Source organism: Macrotis lagotis, chromosome 1 (assembly GCF_037893015.1).
Source record: "Macrotis lagotis isolate mMagLag1 chromosome 1, bilby.v1.9.chrom.fasta, whole genome shotgun sequence".
NCBI lineage: Eukaryota > Metazoa > Chordata > Mammalia > Peramelemorphia > Peramelidae > Macrotis > Macrotis lagotis.
Window position 1 is genome coordinate 437,962,245 of NC_133658.1, and position 16,061 is coordinate 437,978,305.

Genomic DNA, 16,061 nt, shown 5'->3' on the forward strand with positions numbered 1-16,061 from the left:
TCCTTTGGATATAGGTTATAAGTAAAACTATGTTAAATATTTCCATATTAATTATAATTATAAAAGAAGAATCAGGAAAGGAGAAAAAAAAACTTCATATATCCATGTAATTTTTCCATTTTCTGGGATACCACTGGGACAATAAATATTCCTGCATACTTAAATTTGAAACAAGGTGTCATCCTGACTTCTCATTTTTTTGTCAGCCCCCATATTCAATCTAATGCCAATTGTTTCTGCCATTGCAACATCTCTTTTTTTAATTACCCTTTTTCTCTCTCTTGATATTTGCTATTATCCTTAGTGGGAGATTTTAGCACTTCATACCTGGTGGTTGGCATCCCTGCCTCATGCAGCAAACTGTTATAGTCCATCTGCCCATTGAGGGGAGGGCCAATAAAAAGTGCAGTTAAGTCATGTCACTCCATCTCCTCTCATCACTTACTCCCTAATTCAGTAAACTCCACTGGTTCTGCATTACCTTCAGGATAAAACTTGAAATTCTTTTTTTTTTTGATAACACAATTCCTCCTTCCTTTCTAGTCTTTTTACACCTGACTCCCCTTATCATACTCTATAATCTAGTAATACTACCCTCTTCAAACAAGATAATCTGCCAGCCAGCTTCGAGCATTTTCACTGGGTATCTGGAAAGGCATAGGAAGGCTAGAAATGAGAAGGAACATTAGTCCAGATAGTACTTTCACTCTGAAATTATATCCAATTGTCATTTCTATATGCGACATACACACATATGTGTATGTATGTATGTATTTATATGTTTGTGTTTTTCATTCGTAGATTTACTTGTCTCTTTAATTAGAATTTTTGCTTGGTTTAAGGGATTTTCTTTTGCCTTTCTTTTTGTCCCTCAGGCCTAGAACATAGTCTTGTTTAATGCTTATTGACTATGATTTGTTTTTTTAAGTAATATATTATATATTTATTTGAAATTTAATTTGAAACATAGTATGATAAGTTAGTGTGTAACTAATTTCTACTTAGGTTCTTACTATTTTCCTAGTAATTTTTGTCAGATAAAAAGTCCTACCTTAGAAGACTATTTTTGGATTTTATATACGTAATCTCTTGTATTATCAATTTTTCCAAGTCAATGTTCTTTCCATGCTGAATGAAAATGAAAATAAAATTCTCCTTTTACTCAGAAGCCTTGTACAACAAGTATTCTACCAATGTCCAGAAATATTTTTTGTATACAGATTGGACAACCGAATAGTTTCATTTTATTTTTTCCCATTAATCAGGAAGATAATATAGAATTTGAATTTTTTTAGTCAAAGTTTCTTCCTTCTGTCTCCTATGGAGATAGGATCTTTGCTAAAAGAAGAGTTAGTTCTATTGGCTTCTTGTAAGAAAACTTTTCTGTGTCCCTAGAACTATCTAGAACTGTCTCTGTAATCATAAAACCATATTTTGATCATACTAATTTATTTTCTCATTAAAATTTTGAGTTGCATCCAATATACCTAAAATGAAAATTTATTTCATGGAGGAGTATAGTCATCAAGAAAGCTTAAAAGGGTTTGAACTTGATTTTTTCTTTTCTTTTTCAGCTTCTGGCAGAACTTAACAAGTTGCACCTTACAGAAAACCTTCATGTACAGGTGGCCCATGTCCCTTCTAGAGTCTGGATGTAGTATAGCCAGTGACTCAGAGAGCAGCAGTTTATCATATATCTACCGGGTAATATTTTAAGAACATTTTTCTTGTGTTTTTTTTTTCAATAATTGAAAGGATTGCCTTTATCACTTTTATAAATAATGAATAACTGTATTTATTATTGAAAATTGGTTTTACCTCATACCACTCAATGATTTTGTGACCTTAATCACTTGATTAAGGTATTAATCTAGAGTATTAACACACTCTAATTCAATAATGTTGCAGAAAGTAGAATTATTAACTGAGACTTGAAGAAAGCCCGGACTAGTACTGGGTTTGCCTTGGTAAATAGACTCACAGGTATTTTATATTGTCTGAGGTCACTTTGAAAGGGATTTCTCTCTTCTAGTTCTTCCTGCTGTATCTTGCTAGTGATTCATTAAGTATTAGCAATTATTAATTATTCATTAGCTAATGAATTTTTAGATTAGTATCAATACTTCATTAAATTAAACCTTACTAAAATGCAAAACAGAATAACCCCAAACTGGGAAGCCATGTGCTTTTGCAGATCTTTGAGCTTTTGTAGAAGTATCTCAGTAAACAGTTTTTAGTAATTTGGGCTCAGCAAAAGGTAGACAGAGTTCACGATGAGCAAAGTTGTGGAGGCTGTAAATTTTTCTTCTACCTACAATTTCTCCCTTCTCTAATTTCTGCCCTCTTTCTGTATCCTTTTTCTTGTTTTGGTCTAAAGTCACAGGAAGGCAGAAAAGAAGGATTAAATAAAAGGTTTTATTACACGTGTTAATTGATAATTTATATATATAATTCACTTTAGAAACATTGAGACAATATTGGGAAATAGTTTTAATTGAATGTGGCACTGACATTTTCCCTTCCCTTCAGCTTCGCTAGTCACTAAATTCCCCTGCAGATGCCTCATTATGGAGGGAATGTTGACTTTGAATTCTTCAAAGCTTTGCCAGTTAGGCATAAGCTTTGGAAGAATCTCTCAGTCATTCATCAAGAATTTAATAAGTGTTTCCTGTATGCCAGTTCCTGAGCTAATTGCTGAGGATTCAGAGACAAGGAAGAACAGCCTTTGCCTCTAGATCATAGAAGATAAATACAGAGTGCTAGATGGTAGATGAAACCAAGAATAGAAGAAATCAAGGTTTTGAATATCGTTGACTGGTAGACTGGTTATGATGGGGTAGTCGAGAAGTTCTAAAGGATAGATTTTGTAAGGAAGAATAATGCCTTCTATTGGAGACATGTTAAAATTTTGATGCCTACAGGATATCTTGTTTGAAATATCTACCAGATAGTTGGTGACACCATATTCAGGAGGAAGACATGGATAAATAAATCTGGTATGGATATAATTATTGTACCATGGAAATTGAGGATAATGATGAGTTCAGAGAGAAAAGATAAAGGCCACCAAGAAAGAACCTCTGCTACAGAAATAATTATTGTACCATGAAAATTGAGGATAATGATTAGAGTTTAGAGAGAAGAGACAAGGACCACCAAGAAAGAAGCCTTTGATGTTAGTGGAATTGACATCAGTGAAGATCTAGTGGAAGAGTCAATGAGAAGTTCTTAATTTCTAAGGTGATGAACAATGTTAAATAGTAGAAAGATGTCAAGAAGGATGCAAATCAAGAAGAGGTCATTGAAGTTTTCATTTAGTAACTTTAGAGGGAGCAATTTATGTTGAACGAACAAGTCACAAACCGTTATGAAGAAAGTATAGAAAAAGATGAGAGATGAGGAAGATGCCTTCACTGAATGCTTTTTTAAGTATTTTAGATTGGAAAAGGAGAAAGAAATATAGATTGATTGATGGCAGGCATGAATCTATTGAATGAGATTTTTACGTATTTAGATTTGGATTTCTTTGTAGCCATCAAGGAAAGAACTAGTTGATAGGAAGAGATTAAAGATTAGGGACAGGGATGACAGTGAGGATAATCTCCTGAAGAATATGGGCATCAATGGGATCTAGGGGTAGATGTCTTGTCCATACAAAAGTGTCATTTTGGGAACTGATTATTTTTCTTCTTGTATATTTTATTTCACATTTAAAGTTTTAATACTATACCCCTAAGCTGTTATCACATCTTATCTGTTGACATGAAATAAAATCCTATGCCTCCTGTATTATTTTCAATTTCTGGGCTTTTCTTATAAAAGGATTGAAGGAGAAGATTACAGTAGAGGACAATGCCAGAGGCATGTGAGTTAAGGAGAAGAACAAGAGGGAAATTCAGATAAAAGGGTCATTTTATTTTGCAGAATAATGAAGACATTTTCGGTAAATGGAGTGGGGAAAGCACTTCTGTGAGAACCTGAAGAGAAAGAAGATTTTGGAGTAACTACTGTGCTAGATGAGTTAGGGTGATAGTAGAATTATCTTGTTGTGTGGAGGACTCAGGTGAGATTAGTAGACCCAATCAGCATGGTTTTGTGTTTCCTTCTAATTCTATACAGGATTACATATATAATAGTAAAGAAGCTTAATCATCAATTAGGATTTTGGAAAGCATAATGAGCAATAAGGGAAGAAGGAATTCAATAACAGGAGATAGTATAATGTTAATCTGGTTTGAGAAAATGTCTGAGGAGGAGCGTAGCTAAAAGTGATTTTGTAGGGATCTGAGGTTACAGAGTAGGGTTAGGAAGAGTGAAAGAATTAAAAAGATATTTTGGAAGATTTGTAAATAGGTAGGGAGATATTTTTAGGGTGATGGTGAAATGATATATGCTTGCTCTTTTGGAGGAAATATTTAGCCTTCTTCCTCCCTCCTTCCTAATATCCTCAAACTACTTGCTTCTTTCTCTTCCCTCTGCTGAAAAACTCAGATATAGGTAGGCCTCGACATCCTAGACTTAAAATACCTTTCTTATAAAGGACTAATTTATAAGTACTGTTTCCTTTTTCTTCCCCAGCTCTTAAGTTTTCCTGAAATAACATAGCTTCTCCCTTCTCTCACAATGAGATTCCTTTAATGCAATTATTTAAGGCCTTTAAAGAATCTGTGAATTCAGAAGTATGGAAAGGGGAGAAACTGTAAAACCCCCTGGCTTTTTAGAGTATGAAACATTATCTTGAGCTGTATTTATGATTGGATGTTTCCTTGTAGATCTTCTAATAGCTCGAGAGTACTATACCTAGATAGGAGAGGAATGTACATTACAAGAACATTATTTATATGAGTCTTTTCTCCCATACCACTTGCTACTTCAAGTTTTGGGAACTGATTATTTTTCTTCTTGTATATTTTATTTCACATTTAAGGTTTTAATACTATACCCCCAAGCTGTTATCACATCTTATCTGTTGACATGAAATAAAATCCTATGCCTCCTGTATTATTTTCAACTTCTGGGCTTTTCTAATAAAATATAACTGTTCCTTGAATCTATTTTCTTTGTTAATAGGCGTGTTAATTTGATATCTTTTGCACAAATGATATAAGGTAGAGAATTTGTGACTGTCACTTCTGATCATTTGAGAAGGAAATAGTAATGCGAAGCTATTCCTTAAGTCATTTTCTAGAAAATATTTATCGTTGTATTTTTAGGCAACACCTGAACAACTCATCATGTGTTTAATAGAAGAACATACAGTGGTGGACCCAACTTACATTGAAGATTTTCTTTTGACATATAGGACTTTTCTTGAAACCCCCTTGGAAGTCAGTTATAAACTATTGGAATGGTTCAAATTTGATGGCTTAAGAGACAAGGTTGGTTTTATGATAAGATGTTAGAGTAACTATTTTTTAATGTTGAATTGATGTATTGGTATTGTGAATGTAATATGCAACAGTTAGTGGTCTAAACGTGAAATGTGTTGTCATTTAGTTTTGAGTAGAATAAGAGTGTTGTCATTTAGTTTTGAGTAGAAATATAATGACTCTTATGGAGACTGTCTTTAAAACTTGCAGGCTAAATTAGCAACATGCAGAGTTGCATGATGACTGAGGATGGTAGTAATCTCAACTTTTTTAAAGAAAGAACAAGCTGTTTTCTGAGGGTCTTAATATGATTTTTTTTAAATGACAGATTGAACTCTGGGAAAAGAACACTTACACTGAAGGCTGAGTCAGTCAGTTTCCAAGAGAGAATAAAGGAATTTTTCTAAAATCTCAAAAAAAGACAAAATTTCCTTTAAATTATTGCCCAAAGGAGACTTAATAATATTTCTGAATATGAGTGTTCTATAATCACTTGAAAATTATTTCAGTAAGACCTCATATGATCTTGGAGCACCATGTTTGAAATTATCTCTTGAATTTTCTTCTCCAGATGAATACCAAAAATTAGAAATGCTGTGTTTAAGTTGGTTCATGGTCCTGTGGTGAATAATATGGTTGTATTAAATGAATAGTTCTCTTTTTACAAGATAGGGTATGCTTGTGCTTTTAGTGAAAAAGAAATATCTTAGCAATCTAAGTGGGAAATAACTTATTTTAAGAAAAGAGAAATTTAGGTCATAATTACCTTGGTATCCTTATGTTGGATTTTAATAAGGAAATCACTTATCCTTGAAAGAAAATTGTACAATATCACTTTTTATTTACTCAAATCTAGAGTTGAGAGACAGTGCAGAATATGCGATTTTGCTACAGCAAATTTTGTAAAGTAGTATTTTAACAGATGAGTATTAATCAGATCATAAAACTAGCAATTTTGAAATGTGCAACTGTATATTTCTTAATCAATTAAAGATAACACACAGAATGAGGAGTGAATCTGACTGAAGTTACCTTTGATATTAGGCATATTATTCAGTTGTAAGTAACCCATAGTTTTCATCTAATAAGTTTTAACTTAATTTGAAGGAAGCTTAAAGATTTGTTTCTTTGATGTCTTACCAATATTAATAAGAAAAAAGGACAATATAATTGTTCATTTTACAGTACATAATTATCCCAAACTTACTTTCAGCAACATGGGAAAAAAATTCCTTTTCATTCCAAACACGCAAGTGATATTTTTATAGAATTTTAAAGTTTATAGCTCTTATGTCATTAAAAATAATTGTGATGTACATTGTGTGATTATTATTATTATTATATCCATTTTGCAGATAAAAAACTAAAAAAGTATTTAAGTTGGTTCAGCTGCATGATTTGTTATTGATTATGTATAGTTATTATAAGTTTGAGAGTTGAATCCAGGTCTTTAGACTCCCAAGTCCCACTGTAATATGGTAATCTATGGGAATTTTGGAATGCTTAACAAATAGTCATGAAATTTTAAAAAATGTAATAGTAGTGTCTTTCTTAGTCCTAAACCAGCTCTTCTTACATACCCTTAAAACCCATCATGATCATTTGGTGGTGGTTAACTTTAGACATAATTAAACCTGGGTTTATTTTCCTTCAAGTTGGAATTATGCTTAAAAAAAGATTGCTTTATAAAAGATTTTCAAAATTTTCTCTTTAGTAGTAATAACCTAATTGCTCCATTGTTAGCATGTGTTATAGTGGGGATTTAAAATGATTAGTGGCCAAGCTGCTAGAATTGCTTTAATGAAAATTCATTGTGAAGAGTTCTTTATCATAATTCTATTCCATGATTTGTTCCTTTTTCTTCAGGTCACACGAGTTGTGCTTTTATGGGTAAATAATCATTTCAGTGATTTTGAAGATCCTTCTATGACTGGATTTCTAGAAGAATTTGAAAAAAATCTAGAAAATACAGTAAGACTTGATAATTTTTATTTTCTAATTTCTTATTTTCTTTGGAAAAGGGTGATAGTTCAGTTAGTGTCATTCAGATAACACAGACACAGAACTGTTGTGGTAAGTTCTGTTAGTCATTTAATATTTGTGCAATATATGACAAGTTATTCCCATTTCAACAGTTTCTTTGAATCATCCATGTATACCTCTAGGAGCAAAAAAAGAGGTGAGAGAGTACAAAGATTGTGCTGCAGGTTGTTGATACTGAGAATTATTAGGTAAACAAGGAAAGTGGTAGCTTATGAAAAAAATAATTTATAGCAAATAATTGAATTGAGTGTGTGAATTCTCTGTGTGTCTTATTTATGATTCCTTTGCTTTCCCCCCCTTCCTTTTCCTTTCTTGTGTTAGAACTAAACAAGCATATGCTCTATGTTTACCCTTATACTAAGTATTAGAAAGAATGAGGGGAAACAGAATCATGGAATTTAGAACCAGAAAGGCCTTTAGGTATCATTCAGTGTCACCTTTTCATTATATAAATATGGAACTTGATGCATCGCCCAAGTCATAAAAAATAGATGACTAGAATATAAGGCCTGTTCTCTGAAATACAGTGTTCTTTCCTTTCCATCAAATTTGAAAGACGGGCTTTTAATCTTAAAGACCTTGTTATATGATACAGATGATTAGTATTAAGTATATAAAGTCATCAGAAAATAAAGTTAAGTGCTAAGTTGTTAGGTCTTTTGGGGAGAGGAGGTTAGAGCAATCAGTAATTAATTTATTCAATGCAAGACCAGAACTTGTCTCTAGCCCAAGACATAAGGAGGAGGAAGGTGCTTTTGTGAGTATCTTCTGTCTAAGGTAAATGGTATCTACCGCATAGCAGACAATTAGTATATATTTTTTTGATTTTGTTAAGACAATTAGTATAAATATATTGCTCCCTAGAAACAGAGTGTGTATCATATTAACTTTAAACATCATCTCAAACTGTTTTCTGACTAATTACTTTTTATTCTCAACATTAAACACCAAGTAAAGCATTCCATTTATTCTTTTTTTTAAGTTTATGTGGATATTTTCGGTTTTTTAAATCACATAATATTCAGGGTCAACTTTCCTCAAAGCTATTTACATTTAGTGAATAGTACTTTTTTGGAGGGGGGAAAAAATGAGCACAACTGATTGATACATTGAAAAAACTTTAGAAAATATAACATGTAATACCTTCACAAAGGCATAGGTTGGGATTGTTCTTTAATATCTCCTCATCTGAGTCCCACTTGATCTTTATAATTGTGTTCCTTTTACTTTTGATTTGTGTGTGTTTGTGTCATTGTTCTTTCCAATTCCAGTGTCATAGTCGCTGTGTATATATTTTTTCTTGGTTCTCTGATTCAGTTTATCAAAATCATTCCTTGATTCTATACATTCATCATACATCACTTCTCACATATGCCATTACTTTCAAGTAATACAGTTTCTCTAGTCATTCCCAATTGTTGACTGTGTACTTGTTTCCAATTCTTAATAGTCTTGGTTGTAAATTTTTTGGAGTGTATGAGGATTACCTTCTTATCCATATCTTTACTTGGGATAAAAACTCAATGAGGTGCAACTGTACAGAAATTTTAATCACTTTATTTGTATTATTCAAATAGTTTTTTATAAAGCGATGATGCCATTTCACATCTGATCCATTACTATATTAGTGCCTAACTTTCTAACACTTTCAACATTGACTCTTGCCATTTTATTAATTTTTATGTTGTGAGGTGAAGTTTTAGGGTTGTTCTCAATTACAAATCTCTTTTTATCATTAATTTAGAACATTTTGCTTTTAAGTTTTTGAAAGTCAATGGGGTTAATTGTTGTGCAAGGCCACACAGCTAGATGATTATTAAGTGTCTGAAGACAGATTTGAACTCGGGTCCTTCTGACTCCAGAGCCGGTACTCTATTCACCATGCCACCTAGCTGCCCTGATTTAGAGCATTTTTATGTGATTGTGAATACTTTGCTGTTCTTTTGAGAACTATCATATCCTTTGATTATTTAGCTATGATAGAATAGCCAGTTATTAGTTATATGTATTTGTTACTTTTTCAATATATCTTAGGTATCAGAGATTTGATGCAAATTTGATACTGAGACATTTGACCTCTTCTCTTTTTCTCCTAGACTCATTGATGTTTTCTGTGCAGAAGCCTTTCCGTTTGAAGTTTCCTCTTCTACTGCAGTCGCTTACTCTAATTTTTTTTCACCATTAATTCTCTTCCCGTCATTCTTCATCTCCTCTTCTTGTTTGATATTCCCCCTTCTTCTCCACTTTTGCTAGGCCTATTCATTTTTTAATTTCTCATTTTTATATTCTTTTCCAAAAGTATTTATCACATTCTTCATCATCCATTTTCTCCTTTTTACTCTAGATCTTCATTCTCTGACTCGTGACCTCTATAATCATCCATCTCTCTCTCTGTATCTCTCTCTCTCTCTCTCTCTCTCTCTCTCTCTCTCTCTGTCCCTCTTTCTTCCTCCCCCTACTTTAAACTTTCTTCTATCTGTCTATATTATTCAAATTTTCAAAGCTTCTAAGGTATTCATTCTAGGGTCTTACCTGTAAGTACTTTCTGTCATTGCATTGTAGGATTGCCCCATGGATCACCCTTTTTCGATTGTACAGCATTTCCAGAACACTGCCAATTATTTATTGCAAGTGTCAAAGATGACCCTTTTCCATGATAGGATCCCTCCCCAACAATGTTCATGATTATGCAACCTACCCCCACTTGTGATCTATTCCATCTCTTATTGACTTTTTTTAATTTACCTGGAAAACTATGTATCTATACACTTCTCCTCCTCAAGGTTGCCATCACAGGATAAATAAACTTTTCAAGCACCAAAAACACCCAGGACTGTTTAGTTCTTATCTCTCTTCACTAAAGATTTTTCTTTACTCATAGGAACATTCAGTTGTGGAACCCTCCTCTTATTTCCAAAATAAGACTTGTTGAACCCTTCCACCCTCCCTCTTTGCTAATGTTTGATTTGGTCTTGGAGTATCTCACTCCTGTCCAGCCACCTGTTTCCCTCCCCCACTCTTATGCACCCTCTCATGTTTTAATGTACTCCCTGAAATTAAGAGTTTATCTATGGGCAGGATGTTGATAGGTTCTGTCCTTATATGATCCCTATTCACCTCCTAATTGATATCCTTCCCAGATTTCTTCCTTCATCCCTGTCTCCTTGTGTACATTTAGAAACAAAGTATCTTCTTGACCTCTCTATTTTCACTCTGTTGCTATTATTTGTCTTGCTCCCTGCATTTAGTCATTCCTTTGCATTTCTTTGTTTGGGGTGTTCAAGATGCAAATAATCTCTTCTGTTCTGGTATTCTTTCTTAAAATACTTCAAACTCTTCTTTATTATCAAATGTCCATCCTTTGTCTCATGGTTAAATTCAGATTTTCAGCAGAGGTTACCTAAGCTACACTCTCAGCTCCAGTGCTTTTCATATACATGTTTTCCTTGCCCTGTTCCTTTTATTCTAGTGATGCAGAATATTTTTGCATTATTTTTATCTTTTCCTTTGTGTTTAAAGATTTTTCTCCTTATGACTTGCAGAATTTGTTTCTGAATTGAATTGCTAAAAATCCATTATGTATCTTGGAGTTTACACTTTGGTTGTCTTTCTTTTTCCTGGTGGCAAGCTATGAATTCTTTCAATTGGAGTTTCATTTTCTATGTTCAGAAGTTCTGACCAATTCTATTATTTTCTGTATTAATGATGTTAAGGCCTTTTTTGGGTCATGTTCTTATAGGAGACCCATGATCCTTAGACTGTCTCTATGTATCCTGTCTGAAATCTGTGTGTTTGGTTTACATTGTAAGGTAATGTTTTTGCTCTTAGCTTCTTATCTTCTAAGTTATCTTTCACTTCTGTGTATCTGCATTCCCAGTCTGTCTTTTTTTACTTAGTTTTTTTGTTTTTGTTTTTGTTTTTGCAAGGCAATGGGGCTAAATGGCTTCCCCAAGGTCACACAGCTAGGTAATTATTAAGTGAGGCCGGATTTGAACTCAGGTACTCCTGACTCCAGGGTCGGTGCTCCATCCACTAGGCCAACTAGCCACCCTTTGTACTCTTTTTTTGTAATATTGAGTTTCTCAGTGCAGATTCAAGTTTTTCTTTTATCATATCTTTTGTGTGGGACATAAATTTTTTTTATCATAATTCTCATTTCTCTTTGAACTTCTCAGGAATAGCATATTGTGATTCCATGTTTTCCTCACATTTCACAGAATCCCGTCTCAAGTGTTGGATTATTTTCCTTTATTTTGCAATATTTAATTATAGATATCTGAGCTTGTTGATTAGATCTGGAGATTATATTTCTTTCTCTTCTTAGAGTTTTTCCTAGTGATTTTTCTGTTCATGTTCAAAGTCTTTGGGTTTTCTTCCTTCTGAATTCTTTGATACTCTCAATCTTTATCAAACACTTCTCCACTTATTTTGTATCTACTGGGTACTGGATCTCAAATCCTTTTAGCTTTTTTCCACATTAGGGATAGTTTGGTTCACCAGATTTAAATTTTTGTCCCAAATGACTTGAATGATCAGAATTGATCCCAGATGAATGGTGTTGTCTTTTCCCCAGGCTTAGTGCAGTGTTACTCAACTTCCAAGAAGTTCTCACCTATCTAGGTTATCTAACATTCTCCCAGTCTTCCTCATTTCTTTCATTATCAGTTCAGTGCCTGTTTTCTCCAGTAGGAGCAGGTCAGAACTTAACAATGGTAGTGCTTCTGGATTGGGCCTGTGGCAGGTTTTAATGGGCTATTTTTACGGACTATTGTCATGCCAATCACTGAGGCCTGTGCAAATTTTCACACTGGAAATTAGGTCTGGAATTGAATCTCTAAAAAAATAAAGGTGTGGGGGGACCCTGGATGCTGGAGTGAGTTTTGGTGTAAGCCTGTGTCATGTTCTTAGGACTGAAAGTTTATCTTAATAATGTGGGAGGTAGGAGAAGAGTGGTGAGTGACCATCCATTCCAGGATTTCTATTTTGGGGAAGAGTTTCCTTTTTTTTCATATTCTGAGTGTTGTGGATCTAAAAGGTGTTTGAGGTTGTTCTGTCCTTGGTACATTATTTGTTCTGGGGAGCTTTTGCTATCAGAGAATCTTCACCCCATTGTATTGTTGCTCACAAGATTCAGAGGTCCTCACCTCCACTTATTCTTAACAACCTTAATACACTTTTTATTTTATAATGACAGACAGTGAGTCAGATACCATTTTTAATCCTTTATTGTGTGAAGAATTGCTCTTAATTGGGAGGTTTTTAACTCTGGAAGAGTCCTAGTGGGAAGGCCCTAGTTGTCTTCATTGCATTCATCAGTTGTGTTCATTTTCTCACCCTTTTCCTTTGTTTTCCCTAATAAGTACTTTTGTTATACGGGAAGATTTTCTTAAAAGGGGAGGACTACTGAGCAAAATTATTATTATAAAAACCTAAAACATGTAATAAAATTTACTTTAAAAAGACTTCATTTGTAACTTTGAAGAGAGCAGTTGCAGTTGAATGATGATCTTGAGAGCAAGATTATCCAGATTTAAGAAGAGAGTTGAGGGCATAGGAAGTGGAGAGAGACACTGATTGTAGACATCCTTCTCAAGGAGTTTAGCCACAACAGAGAAGAGAGCCTATAGGATGAGAGGTAGCTGAGATGAATGGATGAAAAGTTTCCGAGGCAGCAAAGAAGCAGTCAGTAGATAGAAAGAGTAGGAATGTTAAAGTGGGAAGTATTCTAAAGAAGATGGAAAGGGATAGAATATGGCTACATGTGGAGAGGTTTTCCTTGGCAAGTAGGAGGACCACCTCTTCATCTGAATCAATTATAATAGTGTGGTTATTAATAGATAATTTTGTCCATAAATACTTTAATGATAAAATCTTTTCATATTTTAAGGGAAAAATTGACAGTTTTCTATTTTTATTTACAGAAAAATGAAGGGGTACTTTTGTTTATTAAATATTGCCTGTGCTGCAAAGGCTAAATGGAGACAAATTACTTTTCAGAAGACTTCCCAAGAGTCACCACTTTTGTTCAGCCTCATTGGAGGAAGTGAGGGGTTTGGTATTTTTGTGGAAGGAATAGAACTAGGTAGCAAAGCTGCTGAATGTGGACTAAAACGAGGAGACCAGGTAAAAAAATGTAAAAAATATTTCTAGTTACAAAAATCTTTATAACATTTTTCTCTTAAACTTAATAAACATAAATATTTCATGAAATTTCATCGCAAATATGATGACAAAAGCACCATGTCGATTACTCTAAACATAGGAGATTCCTAACATTGTTAGATCACTTCCTTCCTCACCTCTTGCCTTTCCTCATCCTTTATCTTGCTGTTTCTTCACTCACCGTGCCCTCTCCCTCCCTCCCTTAAATCCTTAATCATCTTATCCTTAAAGAAATTCAGTCAGTCAGCAAAATTTTATTAGTATTTCAAAACTATGATACTTTTGTATTTTAAAAAAGAATATTCATCCAGTTTCTTTAGTATCATGGCAGTACACAAACTCAGCGGTTTTCCTGTGTGAACAGCATTGCCAGTAACCAAAGTGAGTGTGGCCTGATGAAATAGTAGAAGTCCACTAGTTTCCATTCACTGATGCAGAACTAGGGCTGATGAAAAAAAAATCCATTGCTGCTCCTTTGGAGTAAGCCAACTAAACTAAATATTTCTGTTTAGAAATAATAGTGACTCAGAACATTTATGAAATCACTCTTAAGCTTTTCAGACCACTATAAGTACATTATCTGATTTGACCCTAATAATGAACTTGTATGGTAGGTATTTTTGTTTCCCCTTTCACTGATGGGTCAATGGAGACTGATAAAGGCTAAGTATTCACCAGGCTCATCAGTTATGAAAGGTCTGAGAAAGAATTCCAAGTTAGTTTAATAATACTCTTAAATCTGTTAAAATTCTTTCAAATTTTGCACTGTTTATTTCTTTATAGATATGTATTTAATTATACATTTATATATCTAACTCTTTTATATCATAATATAGATCATATATATATTATATTATATATATTAACCCTTTTATCCTCACAATGCCCGTGAAATACAAGTGCTGTTATTATCTTCATTTTACACATAAGGAAACTGAGCTAGAGAAATTTAGTGATACAGCCAGTACATTTCTGGGGCTATATTTTAGTTTTCTTATATTCTGTTCACTGGTCCACTTTTCTGTCTTGCATATTAACTAGAAATTACATTCACAAAATCTATGATGCTTAACTGCAAAAACCTTATCATTGTTAGTATTTCTTAATGTAATTTTTTTTTCATTTGGTTACTAATACATTGTTTTTCCTTTAGATAATGGAAGTTAATGGACAAAATTTTGAGAATATTACATTGCAGAAGGCTCTTGAAATATTAGAGAATAATACTCATCTCTCTATTACTTTAAAGACCAACATTTTTGGTGAGTTTTGTTGCATAAGAAACTCCTCTGAAAACTTTTTCTCAATGGAAAGAGGTAAGTGTTTTGTTTAAAGCTACATTTGGGGGTGGGGAGAAGGAGAATTAAGGAACAAAACCTATGACCAAAATGGAACAGTAATATCAGATGGCAGAGAAAAGGCAGGGACTTCTGTTTCCTTTGTCGAGGAGAATGATCCTTAGACTACAGAAAAATAAAGCAAAAATTGTATTAATAGAAAAATTTAAATTTTGAAAGGAATCTTAAGAAAGCACCTAAGATACACCTTCCATGAAGTCAAGTCACCAGGCCTTACATACTCTACTTCTGGTGATCCTGAAAAGTAAGAAACATAGCAGGACAAATATCTTGATTTTCAGGAAAGGGAACAGATTAGAGTTTGCATAAAATTCCAAGATTGTATTTATTTAAGAGATGTGTTTTTGAATATCTGGACAAAAATGTGATGGTTGCTAAAGAAAGCCTATTTACTGATTTTTCTTTTTTTTTTAGAGTTAATAATAGACTGTTAGAGGAATATTGCTGTATTTTCCTAAGAGTTTAGCAAACTATTAGAGGTTTTCATGTTATCTGTATAAAAAAAGATGGAGACCTGAAGGTTAGATAATGAATGGTTATAGATCTAATTGAATGACTTAATCCACAAAGTGGTTTTTAATGGATACTGATAAGTCAATATGGAAGAGTGTTTCTCATGAGGCTCCCCAGGAATCTGTCCTTGCAAGGCCTTCATGGAATTATTTTAGTAAAATCATTATTTTCCTTTTTCCCCCCTTGCAAAATCTTCCTAATTCCAAGTTTACCACATTAAAGAAAAAAGAACTTAAAATGTTGGTTTCACTTTTAGTGGATTTATGTTGAGTATTTTATTCCTGATGACTGAGTCTAACATAAAAGAGGTTATGTAAATTAAATCAACTCACACTTGTGTCTTTGTGTACTATGCTGGTCTTTCTTTTTCACCAGAATGTAAACAAATGTATTTTTTTACACGCACATTTGTGTGTAATTGTATATGATTTAAAATGACTACAATCAGTTTTGGCCATAACCATTCATTTGTAGAAGAATGAACAAAAATAAGCTTTAATATATTTTTAATGTCTTTATTTCATTTCATACTTAAGTACTTGCACTTAAACAATAAAAGAGTGAGAATATAGAATTATATTTTTAGGATTTGGAGCAAAAATGTAAAATATTTAAT

At 33.2% G+C, this 16,061-nt stretch overlaps 1 protein-coding gene and 1 pseudogene across 2 annotated transcripts in view; both read left to right on the forward strand.

Moving 5' to 3' along the window:
• The window catches only part of LOC141504390 (folliculin-interacting protein 1-like), a 281,771-nt pseudogene that overhangs the window by 108,396 nt on the left and 157,314 nt on the right, over positions 1–16,061 (forward strand).
• The window catches only part of LOC141506480 (folliculin-interacting protein 1-like), a 48,797-nt gene continuing 46,075 nt past the window's right edge, over positions 13,340–16,061 (forward strand). For both annotated transcript variants that reach the window (XR_012473903.1, XM_074213302.1), the window contains exons 1-2: positions 13,340–13,535; positions 14,728–14,836. The gene's annotated coding sequence lies outside the window, so the exon portion shown is untranslated. The remainder of the gene's footprint in view (positions 13,536–14,727; positions 14,837–16,061) is intronic.